Raw genomic sequence first — 14,996 nt, 5'->3', positions numbered from 1 at the left:
ACTGAGAGGAGCCAGGCAACAAACACAGAGAAAATATAAAGTCTGCAAAGTCAACATGACTCAAAAAGACGGGGAATTAGTTTACAAGGATCTCCTTGACCAGGAGCTTTTCTGTGATGCTGTCATCAGAGTGGAGGAGGTTGACTTTAATATCCACAAAGTCATCTTGGCGAACTGCAGCCCTTACTTCAGGTGAAGTGATTATCTCAATTTTAAATGAATGTGTTTGTAACCTTTACATAGGGAGACAAAATGATGTGAGTGTTGGAGATTATTCAATCTTGTTTTTATAGCTCACAGTGTTTCAGTGTGTTTGCTGATATTGTTGTGATGACTAGTCAACTGCTGGGGAAAATGTTGTCAGCCTGACCTCATAAAGAAAGCAGCAGCAGTCCTTAATGTTTGAACATGACAAAAACAACCGGTGAACAAGTGTGTGTTAATCTGCTGGCCCCAGGTGGGACTTGGATGATAGGACATGTTTGACATGTTGACATTAAAGCATCTACTGTAATAGTGATTTCTCCCTCTATAGGCTCAAACTTATTTTATCTTAAACTTAAACTTGATGTATAGTTTAGAAGTCATAAGTGAATTAGATAATGTTACAGCAAGCAGATTTAGACCTTTAACTAGACTGTTGAATAAAGTTACCCGTAAATCCACCAGTTACTTGTGACTAATTTTAGTATCTATTTTAAAAACTGAAATGCATCAAAGTGGTGTATAATGTTGTGGAACTTTTTCTGTGTCTTTCAGAGCTCTCTTCACACGCTGGTCTGAACCTGACAAGAAAGTCTACATTATCCCTGACCTATCCTCAGACATGATGGAGCTCATCATTGAGTTTGCATACACCGGCTCTGTTAACATGACAGAGTCCAATGCACGGAGGCTTTTCATGGCAGCTGATTATCTCAATATAGTGAAGCTGGTGCAAATATGCTGCAACTTTTTTGAAAAGACGCTCTGCCCAGACAACTGCATCGGCATCTGGCAGTTCACAAAAACCTACCACGCCCCTGAACTGCACCTCAAGGCTTTCCACTATGTCCTCAGTCACTTTGAGGAAGTGGCTTTCGGTGAAGAGTTCCTGCAGCTCTCGGCCCAGGATGTCAGTGACATCATCAGCCGTGACAACCTCAATGTGAGACAGGAGGCAGCTGTGTTTGAGGCCATCATTCGGTGGATCACACATGAACCTCAGGAACGAGAAGGAAACACAGATCTTCTCTTGCCAAAGGTACTTTATAGGTTAATCTATTTCAAGACAGTGACTGAAGCCAACCTCAGCCCAATAGAGGGTTATCAGCCATCCTTTACCCTTTTATAGGCCAGAAGGTGCAATATCATCTATTCTGATGAGTGATAATAGAAAGCAACACAGATTACCTGAGTGACGCATTGTGCTCATGTGCATGCTGGTCTTCTGGGTGACTCTGAAAATGGAGGAGAATTTATGCAAATCATCATCTTTTCCAAAACCTTACCAAGCATTTGTGGTGTGACAACCTACCTATAAAAGAGCAAAACATAAAATATAAGACAACCAACCAAAAGTTACTAAACCTCCTGTTAAAGCTGGGCGCTGGCACAAGCATTTATAATCATTTATTATTATTAGTACAAGTACATAAACTAATAAGGAACATATACATGTAATGCTGGCTATTTGCATAAGCTTTGTGTGCAGGTTAATGCAACTCAGACAATCAATAAGCTGATAATGATACTATGACAGATGAAAGGAGGAGAGTAATGAGAGGAATGAAAAAATATATTAAAGATAAGACTTCAAAGAGGGCTCAGTCCATCCTGACTGACTGCCACGATGTAGAACAAAGAGAATGAAGACCTCCTTTGTTCCGGTTGCTAATAGCATTTCAAATAACTGACCATTATTTTATTGTTTTACTTGTTGTATTAATTGTGATGTTCTTTATTAGGAACCATGATTTTTTTATGTGTTTTTATTTATTCTGACACAGACTTTTAAGTTATATCCTCTTTCTTCTCTGTATTGTTGTAGGTCAGGCTGAGCATGATGCCTACAGAGTACATACAGAGTCATGTGCTGTCCAATAAGCTGGTGATGGACAACTTGAGGTGCCAGGCCATGGTCTCTGAGGTCATCGAATGCAAAGACAGAATCCTCGGTCAGCCTCGTCTGCCTTCTGCCATCCTATTGGCCATTGGAGGCTGGAGCAGCAGCAGCAGACGTATAACTAATGTAATCGAGGCATTTGACGTACGTGCAAATCACTGGATGAACATTACAAACCTTTCTGAGCCTCTTCGTGCCTGTCATGGTGCAGCCTACCTCGGTGGGTATGTCTACTGTGTTGGTGGCTTTGACCAGGTGTCCAAAGCCATGAATAGTGTGTGCAGGTTTGACCTGAGCACACGAACATGGCAAGAGGTGGCACCGATGCACTATCGCCGCAGTTATGTGAGTGTGACTGTGTTGAACGGGTGCATCTACGCCATGGGAGGCTATGGTGAGCACACACATCTCAGCAGTGCTGAGTTCTACCAGCCAGAAACCAACCAGTGGCTTCAAACTGCACCCATGCATGAGCAGAGGAGCGACGCCAGCTGCACAGCACTCAACAGCAAGGTGGGTGGAACACAGTGGAACATACCAGAGAACAGAAAGATCTGTTTACAAAACACTGCTGCCAGTTTGATCCAACAAAAATGACAATTTCTTATTGTCCACCCCCACCCCCCCTTTTTGTATTCAGATCTACATATGTGGTGGATTTGACGGGAATGAGTACCTGCAAACAGCAGAGTGCTACAACCCAGAGACCAACCAGTGGACCCTGATCTCTCCCATGACCAGCCGGTGTAGAGGACTAGGAGTCATTGCATACGACAACCATGTTTATGCAGTAAGTGCATGAAAGAAATGTGTGACCAGCTTTCATCAGCGCTTTAAAGCAGCTAGTTTTTTATGTGACTATTGAATTGATAAGTGATGCATCTTCTTCTCATCTTTGACTCCAAAGGTTGGTGGCTTCGATGGAACAGGCTGTCTGCAGACCGCTGAGGTCTACAACCCTCAAACCAACACCTGGCACAACGTGTCCTCCATGATGACCCCCCGCTGCAACTTTGGCATTGAAGTAGTTGAGGACCGGCTCTTTGTTGTCGGGGGCAGAACCTCTAATGTTGAGTACTATGACAGTGAGACGAATGAGTGGTCTCAGGCCTGTGACATGAACGTCGGCCGCAGCGAGCTGAGCTGCTGTGTGCTTTCTGGTCTTCCCAACATGGCCGACTACACCATCCCTCGTGATTCGTGATTTCTGTAATGATTTCTCCATGGATGGAGAGAAGGCATTCGATAGGGTCGAGTGGGACTACCTTTTTGAGACTAGATGCTTAAAGAGCCAATTCATTACACTGGTCCAATAAAAACTGAAATGAATGTGTTTTTATTTTTGTACACATGTTTACAATCCAACACGACAGATGTCAGTGACAGGGAATATGTTGTTATGCTTCAAGTAAACCTGGTTCAAAATCTGTGCATACAGCCATCAACTGTACGAGCAGACCCCGTTTATGTCCAGGCTGCAGGAGGACTTCTCTGGCCTACAGAGCTCAGGGCTCAGGGCTGATGAATGAAAACACAACTCTCACTGTCACTGGAGCCGTGCTGATCTAAGAAATACACATCATATTCTGAGTGGAGATATCTTAAGACAAGTTGCTGTTGGTGCATCAAACATGGGGGATGTAGCTCAGTGGCAGAGCGCATGCTTTGCATGTATGAGGTCCTGGGTTCAATCCCCAGCATCTCCATAGGAACATTATAGTTCTCTATCAGCTGGAAGATTTGTTTGTTTACGCTTCAGCACTTTTTTAAACCTCACTCTGAGTAGACTGCATCCTTTCTTCCCTCCCTCCCTCCCTATCCCTAGCCCAGTAAAACCAGCGCCTAACTGCTGCTGTGATGTCTGCATCCGTGGCAGCAGCGCAGGTGGGGTTTCTTCTCACAACATCTGAAAGTGACAACACACAGACAAAGACAAAACAAACTGAATGACTCAATTTGTTATATAAGTAGCTACAACACCATCCTGAATTAGCGGCACACTTTTTTAAAAAAGATGAAAAGTGGAAGTAAACATAAGGGTGTAAGTGTGTACTAAACGCCTGAAACACTGGTGATCTTGAGGTGCACTACTGATAAAGTGTCCTAGAAATGTTCACAGACCAACTAGGACAATGGACCTAGGGTTCAGTAATAATACAGTAATGAACCTACAGTGTTAAATATTCTCCCAGATACTAGCAAAATATCTTCTGAGTTTATCTTAGTCCCACAATTTAAATATAATTATATCATTCAAGGTAAGCAAATTAATTTGGGGAGAAAAATGCACTGTAAGGGAAAAAATATTTTAACAAAACATGCCACAACTATTGGGACCCCTAAAAATATTAGGAATAAAAGGTAATCAAATCTTTTTTAAATTCATATTCTTTATGCAACAGTGACTATAATCTTTGAAGATGTATTTTACAACTCCATGCTTCTTTGAGCTATAAATGTCACGACCTGGTGTTTATTTATGGTTTTGGTTTTCCTTGTTTTGGGTTTTTAGCTTGATCTGCGTTTAGTTATTGTTATTTTCCTGTAGTCCTGGTGTTTTGTTTCCCTGGGTTTGTGTCAGTGTCTAGTCTTGTCTTGTGTTTCCTGTTTTACTTTGGTAGTCCTGTCCTCCCTGTGTATTGTCTTGAGTTTTGCTTCCTGTGTTTTCCCTCCTCGTTGATTACCTGCCCTGCCCTCATGTGTGTCACCTGTGTCTCGTTGTCTTCCCTGGTCCCTGTGTATTTAGTCTTTGTCTTCCCTGCACTCTCTGCCAGTTTGTCTTGTCGTCACCCAAGGGGATTGTGTTTTAGCCTTGTCTTCGTCTCTGCCTTGCCATGCTACAGCCATGTGACCAGGTTATGCCATGCCATGCCATGCCTTTTGTTTGCCATGTTTTGATTTAGGTTTGTTTTTGCCCTGTAGTGGCTTTTCCACGTCAAGTGTGAGTTTTAGTTTGCCCTCCTGGCGTTAAATAAAAGACTGCTTTTAATTTTGAAACTGCTCTGCTCTCTGCAACTGTGTCCTCTCCTCACAAAACCCTGACAATAAACAGTATGTGACAGTAACAGTATGTCATTTTTCAGCGTTTGAAAGACGAGACAAGTGTATTCTGGAAAATGACTTGACCACAACAACTAGGACTAGGAATACCTAGAATCAGATTTCAGTCAGAAAGAGAATTTGGTATAGGGGGGCTTCAAAAAAGAAAGAGCATCAGGAAGAGCAGAGTGCCGGGCAGCAGTGAAACTATTACAGTGATGAAACTCACCAATGATAACAGCTTTCAGCTGAAGTTTTTCAAATGCAGTCTTGCCATTAACCCCCCTCCAGCTGACCATTTTGGCAAGGTCATTTTTCATGGCCCTCTTTAAAATTTGAAAAACTGTGTCTTTGAGGCTGGCACCCCCAACCAATCCAAGGGTATAGCCTAAGGAGAGCAATGGAAAATTACTAGAATTATTTTGAAATCACACATTATTGCATTACTTCACCTTAAAGAGCTCAAACGTAACTCACCAATTCGGTCTGTATTTGTGGACAGGTGTCCATTTCCCTCTCCAGGGCCATTAAGGCCTCCACATTCTGCAGAGGGAAATGGGCACTATGTTTTTCTGCTGCTCCATTATGATCTCCTGCTTCACTAGTATGTCATGCAGAACAGCTGAAACATATCAGACAGAAACAAACAAAACACATAAGCCACGAGTCATAGGTTTGTTCATGTATGTATGTGTATTTATTTATATATTTATTGACTGATCCATTGAGTGAAACCTCCTATGTATTTCAATAATTCTTACATCCACACATTCCACTACACACGGTGGAAGTTTTGAGGTGCTCCGCACATGAGATGGATGGTGCATCTACCTCTGTGACAGACTGGCCCTGCTGCTGTAGTGGCCCTGACAGCTCTCTCACATTTCCCTGGCCTATCTGCCTCAATCGCCCTGCCATCAGCTCCCTGTCAATGTGTGCTTCTGGGAAATGTGGCGTATTGAAGATCCCAGAGAACTGCCATGCTAAGAGTCAAATATACAAGTCATGATATAAATCCTTTTATCTGATTGGTTTTAAACTCTGACAACTGATATTCCTTTTCATATAAAATCATGTTTTGGCTGCTTACAAGTGACCATAAACACTAAGTTGCTTTATTATGTTATTATTACAACTAAAACTGGAATAATAAAAACATTTAGCGTAAGTATCAATTATTTGTTACAAAGTAATAAATATGGATAAAAGTTTAAGAATGACATGAGTCTAAGAATTGTGGAATTTAAACTTTACCTGGTATTCAGGGATGTCAGTGGAGGATCCACCATTTGGTAGGATCGTACACCCTCCACTCACCCGGTACCGCTGAAGGGGCTTCTGAATAGTGGGAGGTTTGGGAAGAGGTCTCCTTTTAGGAGTAACCATTTCCTCTTCACTATCTTCTTCAATTATTTGTCTGCTTGGTCTTTGGATACAAAAAATGAAACAAAGACAAAGTTTACATAATCATGTTTAATGAAAAGCAGCTGTGACATTGATTTAGCAGAGTAATTGATTGTATGTGTCCCTCAGGTTTGGAAGGCTTCAATTCATACATTTTGAGGAATCCAAAAAATGTAGATGTATTTAAAGAAATGAATAAGTTATTAATTTAACCAAAGGAAACTGTTGCTCATAAAATATGCACAACAAATTTAAACAAAACAATCTTTCTTTTCACTGGCCTGCCAGAGACGTCTTCTGCCTCTGACTGCAGATCAGATTCATGGTAATCATCTGTTTAAAATGGAGTTCAACTTCAGTATTATGTTGCTGATTTATAACCGTTGGTTTATTATTATGAGTTATACATACTTGCTGTGTAAAACACTCCGGCATTATATGTATCCCAGGTGTTATGGGGCTCCTCCATGTTTTTGACAGCTTTGTTGATACCGTCTGCCCTGTATGGAGGCCTGCCAACAGACCCCATCCTTAATCCACGAACTGGGCACCACCTCTACCTCTGCCGTGTTGTCAAAACGACAATGTGGTACATCTTCTGCAATGACAAAACAATGCCCCATTTACTTTGTTTAATCTTAATAGCAAAAAATGGTCTTTACACTGAAAGAAATGACTTGTAAGATTTACTAAAAAAAATCTGCAAGTACATTTTAATGCTGCAATAATAAGTACTGGTAAGTTTAGAACCTACTTTTGTGAAGATATTAAGTAAATGTTACGTAATTGCATTTAAGTTGATATGTTATTTTTATTCAAAAAATTGCGTATTATTTATTTGATTAATCTAATCAAAACCGTAAGTAAATTTTACCTTCTAGTTATGAAAGAACTAAGTAGAATTTATTTCTTTCTCTCTTATTTTATTAATTACAAATTCTACTCACTGTAATTAAAAAATGATGCAGGAATTTGATAAATGTAAATGACAAATCACAACACACAAACACGGCCAAACTTTTGTGTTGAACAATTAGATCTAAGCATCCATAATTGTAACAGTGGCCACAGTGGCATGACTTATATCAATTTATAAAACATTTACCCACTGATTTAGACCGGTCATAGAAAAAGGACAATGGTACTGAAGGCTGCTGATGTTTCAGTTTCCTTGTAATAACATAAAGTTACCAAAAATAAGAAATTGTCACTGGTTTTGACCTCAGCATAAAAGTATGAAATGGTGTGTATGACATGAGACATATCTGATTGAAAACAGTAACAATACATAAGTCTATTAGTACCTTGCTTAAAGACAGTTCTGCAAGACTTCAAATGTGTAGGGGAGTGGTTGAGCGTAGGCAACCTTAAGTGCTTAAATAAGTCCCAATGAGGAGCACACATGCACGCCACTACACCCCTACCTTCAAGAAGGATGGAGGCCTCCACTGGATCCTCTCCTTCCGCTTCATGGTACATGAAGATCTTCAGGATGTGTTCCATGTCTTCCACCCAGCAGCCCACCTGCATACAATGTACAACACAAATTAAAATGCATACATTTAAAAATAGAACTTCAGACAGGAACCATCCATGCATCATTGAATAACGATTAGATCACACTAAACAAAGTCAAAATTATTTTCCAATGAGCTGGCCCTATAAAAACAGAACATCTTGATACACAACACCATTGGAGGGTGTGTGGATCAAGGATGCAGATCTCTTGCACATTACAAAAGATACGTGTGGAAAAATGTTAATACAGCTATTACAAAGAGTTGGGGAAAAATTGCAAACAGCTGGACAGTGATGAGATTAGAAGATTTCTATGTAACTAAGATTGTACTTGCACCCAAAATAAAACAGCTTTTGAAAATCATGTCTGACAGTTTGGGAACATTAAACACTTTACTTACCAGGCAATCTTTAAAAAGTTCCTCTTCTTTTACACCAGGGTACAGTCTGAGGTCCCAGAGAGCAGAGTCATGTCTCATCTCGATCCTCTGGGGCTGTGAACAGACGTTTGTGTCAATACTAAACCATTATTTATATGCCATGAACTGTCAAATGTGAAGAGAAGAGCATACATTTGCAAAGATCAGTAAGACCACTGCAGACACCAGAAACCAGTCAGCCTGTCCTCCCAAGACCTCAGCTGTCCACTGCCTGGGCTTGTGTTAGAAAAGACATCATCCTGTAAATGAACAAACACCACATGTGTGTTTTAACAATATTACAAACACAAGCCGATTTCCACCTACCTGAATGACAATGTTTTACAAAAGGGTGCTATTCAGTTCTCTGTTGACACAAACACAGATTACAGATTAAATTAGTGCTGTCAATAGATTTGAAAAAAAATCAAATTAATTACAAGTTTAAAAATTAATTAATATTTTTTTTAATACTATTCATAAGACCAAATTCTTTTGGCTAGCAGCTAGCTTGTGCTAACATTCAAGTGATACTTAATCACGTCAACAGAGCTGGTGCGCATGGGGTGGGGTGGCACGTTATTGTCAGAGGCAATAACGTAACGTAGTAGTTTTTTAACACGTTGGCTCCTTCGTTTTAATCTGCAGTACTAATCTTTATGCTTCTCACTGACATGTTTTACTGTGCAGTCTCAGTGTGGACGGGGCTAGTCATACCTTGGGCGCCTTCCAGTGACCGCACATAACGTCCACAACACGGGCTGTACCACACTCGCTGTCGCAGCGGTGCGATGTGGCTCGGTTGCCACACTACGTAATGATACTTGATTATGTGCAAACTAGCTTTAACATATTGCTCGCTGCGCAATATTAAAAAGAAATATTAAGGACTCAGTGTGTTTCAAGCTCACCGTGTGCACCTAGCTAGTTGTCAACCTAGGCTGCATATGTTTTAAACTCATGAGAACTGTCGCTGCCAAAATGCCTCTGGTTGATCTGACCAGAAGATTATTTTCCACAATAAGCACAGTACATACTAACGTATTCTACAGTCACAACTGTAAAACAGAAATACTTACATTACACGTGAGTATATCCAGCCGCGCAGCTCCTCCACCACAACCAAACAAGTGTGCGTGTCCGTTACAATGTCGTTCAACTGAGCATGCTCGGATTCAAACTACACTTCTGGATTAAAGATTACTCAATATTTATGGTATATGTGCAGTCATTCTATACACAAATACACAATAAAACGTACTCTTTTCATACAGTTCGATTGTTACATGATAAAAATGAGTCAATATTTATGTTTTTACTTAGGAAATTCTAGTATTCTCTTGATTTTAATATTATTAAGTAGAAAATGTTACAGGTAATTTAGTAAATTTTAGAGTTCGTTTTTTCAGTGTATAAAGGGTCAATCGCAAGTCAATCAGGACTCACTGCACTACATGAAGTGTACTAGTGAAGTATTAGAAGCATCAGACTTTTAATCTGAGGGTCCAGGTTTAAGTCCCTGTTGTCCACTTTGTACGCCCTATTGCTTGTACACCCACTCCACCACCTCCATGCCTCATCAACGGGCATCCAGCCCAACACTGTTCGCCGACTTCTGGGTGGCAGGGGGCTCCAGGGCACGTGATCGTGCTCTGTGTTTAAAAACTGATTCAAGCCCCTCTTAGAGGTGAAACATTATTATTTTGTTTGTCTTATGAAAATGTTATTCATTCCAACAATACCCAAATATGTTTAGCAGATGTAACATAAATATACACTCAACAAAAATATAAACGCAACACTTTTGTTTTTGCTCCCATGTTTCATGAGATGGACTTGAAGATCTAAACTTCATTCCAGATACACAATATTACCATTCCTCTCAAACATTGTTCACAAATCTGTCTAAATGTGTGATAGTGAGCACTTCTGCTTTGCTGAGATAATCCATCCCACCTCACAGGTGTGCCACATCAAGATGCTGATCTGACATCATGATTAGTGCACAGGTGTACCTTAAACTGCCCACAATAAAAGGCCACCCTGAAATGTGCATTTTGTTTCTGCTTTATTGGCGGTCTGGGGACTCAGAACCAGTCAGTATCTGGTGTGACCACCATTTGCCTCATGCAGTGCAACACATCTTCTTCGCATAGAGTTTATCAGATTGTCTATTGTGGCCTGTGGAATGTTGGTCCACTCCTCTTCAATGGCTGTGCGAAGTTGCTGGATATTAGTGGGAACTGGTGCACGCTGTCGTATACGCCGGTCAAGCACATCCCAAACATGTTCAATGGGTGACATGTCCGGTGAGTATGCTGGCCATGCAAGAACTGGGACATTTTCAGCTTCCAAGAATTGTGTACAGATCCTTGCAACATGGGGCCGTGCATTATCTTGCTGAAACATGAGGTGATGTTCATGGATGTATGGCACAACAATGGGCCTCAGGATCTCATCACGGTATCTCTGTGCATTCAAAATGCCATCAATAAAATGCACCTGTGTTCTTCGTCCATAACAGATGCCTGCCCATACCATGACCCCACCACCACCATGGGCTACTCGATCCACAACATTGACATCAGCAAAGCGCTCACCCACACGACACCACACACGCTGTCTGCCATCTGCCCTGAACAATGTAAACCGAGATTCATCCGTGAAGAGAACACCTCTCCAACGTGCTAGACGCCATCGAATGTGAGCATTTGCCCACTCAAGTCTGTTACGGCGACGATCTGGAGTCAGGTTAAGACCCCGATGAGGACGACGAGCATGCAGTTGAGCTTCCCTGAGACGGTTTCTGACAGTTTGAGCAGAAATTGTTTGGTTATGCAAACCAATTGTTTCAGCAGCTGTCTGAGTGGCTGGTCTCAGACGATCTCGGAGGTGAACCTGCTGGATGTGGAGGTCCTGGGCTGGTGTGGTTACTCGTGGTCTGCGGTTGTGAGGGCCGGTTGGATGTACTGCCATATTCTCTGAAACGCCTTTGGAGACGGCTTATGGTGGAGAAATGAACATTCAATGCACGAGCAACAGATCTGGTTGACATTCCTGCTGTCAGCATGCCAATTGCACGCTCCCTCAATGCTTGTGGCATCTGTGGCATTTTGCTGTGAGACAAAACTGCACATTTCAGGGTGGCCTTTTATTGTGGGCAGTTTGAGGTACACCTGTGCACTAATCATGATGTCAGATCAGCATCTTGATGTGGCACACCTGTGAGGTGGGATGGATTATCTCAGCAAAGCAGAAGTGCTCACTATCACACATTTAGACAGATTTGTGAACAATGTTTGAGAGGAATGGTAATATTGTGTATCTGGAATGAAGTTTAGATCTTCAAGTCCATCTCATGAAACATGGGAGCAAAAACAAAAGTGTTGCGTTTATATTTTTGTTGAGTGTATATTTGCTTTGACTCCCGTGGCCCTCTCAAACCGAATGAGTTCAACTAGCAGAGCAAGAGCATGCGCAGGAGATCAGCCTCTGTCCTACCTGCCATCCGCCTCTGCTTGAAACTACTGTTGGTAAGTTTTCTGTCTTCTATTTAAAGTTTATTATCTTTATGTGAAACAATGTGCATGCCTTAAGATAAATGGACCTTGAGTTTAAGAAGAAGTGTCAGTCATTGTTCACATTGGGGTAGACAGGCTACAAGCACCACATGAATCATTCTATTGTGATGCCTTGAGATGAGGTCCAGTATTCTGGAATGGAAGTTACCATTCCAGAATGGAAGGCAACATTCCGGGACAAACATCGGCATAACAGAATGAAGAGCACATTTGCAGAATGAAAGACAGCATTCCGGAATGAAAGTCAAAATTCCGCAATGAAAGGCAGAAATCTAGAATAAGTGGCAGCATACCAGAATAGACATCAGTATTTCGGAAGGATAGGCAGAATTCCCGAATAACAGTCAGTATTCTGGAACAGAGGTCAGTATTCCGTAACAGAAGTCAGCAAGACAGCATTCTGGAATGAAAAGCATTCCAGAATAAAAGAAAGTATTCCCAAATGAAAGGCAGAAATCTAGAATGAGTGGCAGCATACCATAATAGACATCCACCCACTCCAGAATAATAGGCAGGATTCCGGAATGGTAGACAAAATTCCGGAATTAAACCCCTAACCCGACAGCGGCCTGTGACTTCATGGAAGTCAGCATTCCAACATGGAAGGCAACATTCCGGGACAAAAGTCAGCAAGACAGCATTCTGGAATGAAAAGCATTCCAGATTGAAAGGCAGAAATCTGGAACGAGCGGCAGCATACCAGAATAGACATCCATCCATGCCAGAATGGTAGACAGGATTCCAGAATGGTAGACAAAATTCCGGACTTAAATCCCTAACCTGACAGCAGCCTGTGACGTCATCCAATCAGAGCCAGAGACTGAACCTCCTTAAGGGCAACAGTGGCAAGAAAAAACAGGAAGAACCCCTGTAGGTTTGGTGTAATGTTTCATCATATCAGATGAAATCATCCAATTGGCTTCTGTGGTCTGGGTTAGAATCTAAGTCAGTCAATGTCTTAAATGATTACTTATTTCCCCTCCAGAGGATAAATTATTTAAATGATTATTTATTTTCCCTCCAGAGGAAATAAACAGAACTGTCAGGAGTGGGATTTGAACCCACACCTCCAGTGGAGACTGCGACCTGAAGGCAGCGCCTTGGACCGCTCGGCCATCCTGACATGAAAAGTGTGCTGTCCACAACAAGTTTGGAAAAGCTCAAGGATGAACACTTAATAAACAATCTGAAATCTTCACTGACACTGATGTGGACAGCCAGAGATGAGATTTTTCATCTGGTCACCACATGATGAATCATTCTGACTATTGTAGTACCTTGAGATCTGCCTTTCCCAGGTGTTTTGTCCTTAAGGTGAAGCAGTCTCTGCCTCAGGGTGAAACTGGGTTTGAAATGTGCTGGGACGTTTTATCCTTTGCCTCCTCATTGCACACCAGTTGCTCTCGGTCCAGCGTTTTTCAAATGATAGTTTTTGGAAGTGTCAGATGGACTGTGCCAGGGTTTGGTTTGGAATTTCTGATTCTGTAACCTGCGATTCCACCACTAGATGTCAGCATTGCACAGCATTGGTGGTTCAGCTCAGATTGAGAGAATGCAAAGAGTGTGTGAAGATGTCATCAAAGCAAAAGCTGGCTGCTTGGAAGAATGTCAAACATCAAACATATTCTGCTTGGTTTAACACTTTGTGTTCACTACATCATTCCACATGTGTTCCTTCATAGCTCTGATGTCTTCAGGATGAACCTACAATGTAGAAAGTCATAAAAACAAAGACAAACCACTGAGTGACTTTTGACTGGTACATTTAAAAATGTCATCATATGTCCTAACCAGCAGGGGGAGCACTGATCATAAACTCTCTGTCTCACATGTTATTGTCATGTGTTTTTATGGACAATGATGCTGACTGTTGTTTTCTTGCTTCTCTCTGTAAACAGCTTGTAAACAGCAGCTTCCCTGAGGGGAAACTCAGCTAATAAATGATGCTGTAACCTCTGGGACTTGATCTGCTGGGTGGGAGTCCACTACATTATCCATCCATCCTAATCCATCCAGCTGAGATACTGAATGTGGGTTTTCATTGGTTGTCCGTTATAACCATCAAAATTAAAAGAAATAAACACTTGAAATATTTCAGTCTGTGTGGAATGAATGTTTGCATTATACAGCTTTCACTTTTTGAATGGAATTACTGAAATAAATCAACCTTCTGATGATATTCTAATTATATGACCAGCACCTGTAGTGGTGTTTTGTTGCAGCCTGTGGGGTCACCATAGAAACAAAGCTATTTTATTTTGCTTAGAGAGCACTTGAGAGCACTCCCTAATACTTGTTCTTGTTTCCTGAATAATGAGTACTAGCAGGACATAGCAGTATGGGCAGCAGAGGATTCCATGTTATAACTGGATCATCCAGCACAAGCAGCAGGATTCAGCACCACAGCCTCCTTCATGGCCTTCAGTCCATTAATGACTACAGCTGGACCAATGAACCGACTGTGGACTTCTCCATAGACTTAACTGTGTAGAAAGGACACCAGGATAACTGTTCAAACAAAAGGTTCCACTGAGATTTGAACTCAGATCGCTGGATTCAGAGTCCAGAGTGCTAACCATTACACCATGGAACCTCCTCTGTGAGTAAACCTGACTGGAAGAGAACCAGAGACCTGTCTTGTCCAGATGGTCTGTCTTTCTAGAAATGGAGTCTGTCAGTTGTTAAAATGAGTGAGCTGATGTCCAGGTGTAGAACAAAGGAGCTCCTGCTAGCAGTGGTGCAGTTTGTACCTACCAGCTTCAAATGAAGACAGAAGTGTCCTCTGATGACTCACACAGCACTACAGTAGATCATTAATCAATCAGCGCTCATGCTAACGGCTAACAGCTCAATGTCCTTACTGCAGATCTGTTCTTTGACAGTGATGTGTCCAGGATTACACCATCTATCATTAACAAACAATACCAGCCC

The 14,996-nt window shown here is 41.6% G+C and overlaps 3 non-coding genes across 3 annotated transcripts; 1 reads left to right on the top strand and 2 right to left on the bottom strand.

The window, feature by feature from the left end:
* The first annotated feature begins 3,738 nt into the window (after positions 1 to 3,738).
* On the top strand, positions 3,739 to 3,810 carry trnaa-ugc (transfer RNA alanine (anticodon UGC)). Its single transcript has one exon. It is a non-coding gene; the product is annotated as a tRNA-Ala (tRNA).
* Positions 3,811 to 13,105: 9,295 nt separating this feature from the next.
* trnal-cag (transfer RNA leucine (anticodon CAG)) lies at positions 13,106 to 13,188 on the bottom strand. Its single transcript has one exon. It is a non-coding gene; the product is annotated as a tRNA-Leu (tRNA).
* A 1,398-nt stretch (positions 13,189 to 14,586) lies between these two features.
* Positions 14,587 to 14,658, bottom strand: trnaq-cug (transfer RNA glutamine (anticodon CUG)). The gene has a single exon. It is a non-coding gene; the product is annotated as a tRNA-Gln (tRNA).
* Positions 14,659 to 14,996: the final 338 nt, after the last annotated feature.

This window comes from Parambassis ranga, unplaced genomic scaffold (genome assembly GCF_900634625.1).
Source record: "Parambassis ranga unplaced genomic scaffold, fParRan2.1 scaffold_21_arrow_ctg1, whole genome shotgun sequence".
Classification (NCBI taxonomy): domain Eukaryota; kingdom Metazoa; phylum Chordata; class Actinopteri; family Ambassidae; genus Parambassis; species Parambassis ranga.
Note: the sequence above shows the minus strand (reverse complement) of the source record. Positions and strands in the feature narration are given on the sequence as shown.